Source organism: Kogia breviceps, unplaced genomic scaffold (assembly GCF_026419965.1).
Source record: "Kogia breviceps isolate mKogBre1 unplaced genomic scaffold, mKogBre1 haplotype 1 scaffold_56, whole genome shotgun sequence".
Classification (NCBI taxonomy): domain Eukaryota; kingdom Metazoa; phylum Chordata; class Mammalia; order Artiodactyla; family Physeteridae; genus Kogia; species Kogia breviceps.
In genome coordinates, this window is record NW_026712001.1 from 2268047 (window position 1) to 2271377 (window position 3331).

Genomic DNA, 3331 nt, shown 5'->3' on the forward strand with positions numbered 1-3331 from the left:
GAAGGTTATCTGTGCTCATTTCAAACTCGAGTTTTATGCGTCACCGCACCTCACCTTTCCCCTGAAGCAGGCATAAGTGTGTTTTCTAAAAGCGTGACTCTGTTCTGTTTGGGGATTCCGTTCATGGGGAGCGATTTTTACATTCCCTCGATAAGTGATATCATAAGTTTCTTTTTTTGTGGGACTTATTTCACTGAGAATGATCGTACCTAAATCCACTCAGGATGCTGCTACCAGCCTCATGACGTGGATTTCATGGCTGAGTGACACTCCATTGGACCTACGTAGCACCACTTGTCCACTTGTCCACTTGTCTTTGTCCACTTGTCCACTCGTCTTTGTCCACTTGGCTCTTTCCTGGGATATGAAACGTGTACCGGAGTGGAGGTTCTTGTCAAGACAGCAGCCCTCAACTTTGGGGTCCCTGTGTCTGGTTGATTTTTTCATTTTCCCAAGGTCAACGCCCATGTGTGGAAGTGCCCTATGCTCTGTGGTTCTGTGTTTTACATGGTTTGGGAAAGAGGATACACTTGTGAAGATTGGCTGTTGGCCATTGACATCCCGCCCATCAGCTTAACAAGGCTCCCTTGACTCCGTGGGCTGTCCTGCCTTTCTGGTTTTTAGACTTTTTTCGCCTGGCCCTTTTGCCCCGGGGGGGGGGGGCGAGAGATTTCTTTGTAGTGCTGATTTGCTCTCCCAGGTTGCTTGGTTGGCCAAAAAGGGCGTATGCGTTTTTTCCTGAATATATTCAGGAAAAAACGCATAGGCCCTTTTTGGCCAACCGCATCATTGTCCACGTTCTGGCGCTTTTCATGTGCTATCGGGGCCATTCCGATGTACCCGTTGACATCCGTTTCCTGCAGTTCTGCCTTGCGTTCAGCGCCTCTTCGTAGCCTGCGCTCAATATATTTTGGGGCGATAGTTATCGTTTAGAACTCTGCAGGTTTGGGAAGTGCAGGGCCCCTGAGCTCCATTTCCCAAGTCGCTTTTTTGTGAGTGGGACGCAACACGGCTGGATGGCTTCACGCCCTATTGTCGATCCGCGGTGGCAGGCTGAACCGCTGGTGAATTCTTCTTCGTGATGGGAAATGAGAGTGACATGTGCCCGACCAAACACCTCCAGCGAGTCTCTCATTGGTTCCCCCTCTTGCAGTTCATCCTGCGGACAAATTGCAGACGGTACGAAAGAGGCATGGAAAGGCGCCGAGTCTCCAAGTGGGGAGATTGTTAGTAAGGGGGCCTGAATGGAGAACACGAGCACCAGGAGAGGAAAACTGAGGTGAGTTTCAGAAAGCTTTCCCGATCCCACGGTGTAGCATCCGCTGGGTTTCCAATGAGTGCTTTCGCTGTCGGAAGATTTCGTTGAACCTGGAGAGTTGGGAGCCATGGAATGGGGAGCACGCAGGATTCCTTTCAAGGGTCTGCATTTGCTTTCCCAACCTCACCAATCGTCTCAGCCCCAAGAGTGTCCAGCCTTATGTCTTCTGCCGCTGGGGCTGTAGATGTGGTCAATCCTGGTTGCATGCCAGTCCCTGAACGCATTTTGGAAGAATTTCTCTCTGTTTTGCCCTGCTTGTTTCTTCTTTGTGTTGGAAATGTATCCTCAGAATGGGTCTGAGCTGATTTTCCCTGCTGGTTTTAGGCCGCTTTACACACACTTGATGCACTTACACAGAGATATCAAGACTTAGCTTTTAAGATGCTTACTAGTCGGATAGATACTTGTGCGATGAACAGGGTCTGGTGAGTCCAGTTGATTGAGCAAGGAGTAGGTCGTGTCCATTCCATATTCGGTTTTCGGAAGGTTATCTGTGCTCATTTCAAACTCGAGTTTTATGCGTCACCGCACCTCACCTTTCCCCTGAAGCAGGCATAAGTGTGTTTTCTAAAAGCGTGACTCTGTTCTGTTTGGGGATTCCGTTCATGGGGAGCGATTTTTACATTCCCTCGATAAGTGATATCATAAGTTTCTTTTTTTGTGGGACTTATTTCACTGAGAATGATCGTACCTAAATCCACTCAGGATGCTGCTACCAGCCTCATGACGTGGATTTCATGGCTGAGTGACACTCCATTGGACCTACGTAGCACCACTTGTCCACTTGTCCACTTGTCTTTGTCCACTTGTCCACTCGTCTTTGTCCACTTGGCTCTTTCCTGGGATATGAAACGTGTACCGGAGTGGAGGTTCTTGTCAAGACAGCAGCCCTCAACGTTGGGGTCCCTGTGTCTGGTTGATTTTTTGATTTTCCCAAGGTCAACGCCCATGTGTGGAAGTGCCCTATGCTCTGTGGTTCTGTGTTTTACATGGTTTGGGAAAGAGGATACACTTGTGAAGATTGGCTGTTGGCCATTGACATCCCGCCCATCAGCTTAACAAGGCTCCCTTGACTCCGTGGGCTGTCCTGCCTTTCTGGTTTTTAGACTTTTTTCGCCTGGCCCTTTTGCCCCGGGGGGGGTGGGGGGCGAGAGATTTCTTTGTAGTGCTGATTTGCTCTCCCAGGTTGCTTGGTTGGCCAAAAAGGGCGTATGCGTTTTTTCCTGAATATATTCAGGAAAAAACGCATAGGCCCTTTTTGGCCAACCGCATCATTGTCCACGTTCTGGCGCTTTTCATGTGCTATCGGGGCCATTCCGATGTACCCGTTGACATCCGTTTCCTGCAGTTCTGCCTTGCGTTCAGCGCCTCTTCGTAGCCTGCGCTCAATATATTTTGGGGCGATAGTTATCGTTTAGAACTCTGCAGGTTTGGGAAGTGCAGGGCCCCTGAGCTCCATTTCCCAAGTCGCTTTTTTGTGAGTGGGACGCAACACGGCTGGATGGCTTCACGCCCTATTGTCGATCCGCGGTGGCAGGCTGAACCGCTGGTGAATTCTTCTTCGTGATGGGAAATGAGAGTGACATGTGCCCGACCAAACACCTCCAGCGAGTCTCTCATTGGTTCCCCCTCTTGCAGTTCATCCTGCGGACAAATTGCAGACGGTACGAAAGAGGCATGGAAAGGCGCCGAGTCTCCAAGTGGGGAGATTGTTAGTAAGGGGGCCTGAATGGAGAACACGAGCACCAGGAGAGGAAAACTGAGGTGAGTTTCAGAAAGCTTTCCCGATCCCACGGTGTAGCATCCGCTGGGTTTCCAATGAGTGCTTTCGCTGTCGGAAGATTGCGTTGAACCTGGAGAGTTGGGAGCCATGGAATGGGGAGCACGCAGGATTCCTTTCAAGGGTCTGCATTTGCTTTCCCAACCTCACCAATCGTCTCAGCCCCAAGAGTGTCCAGCCTTATGTCTTCTGCCGCTGGGGCTGTAGATGTGGTCAATCCTGGTTGCATGCCA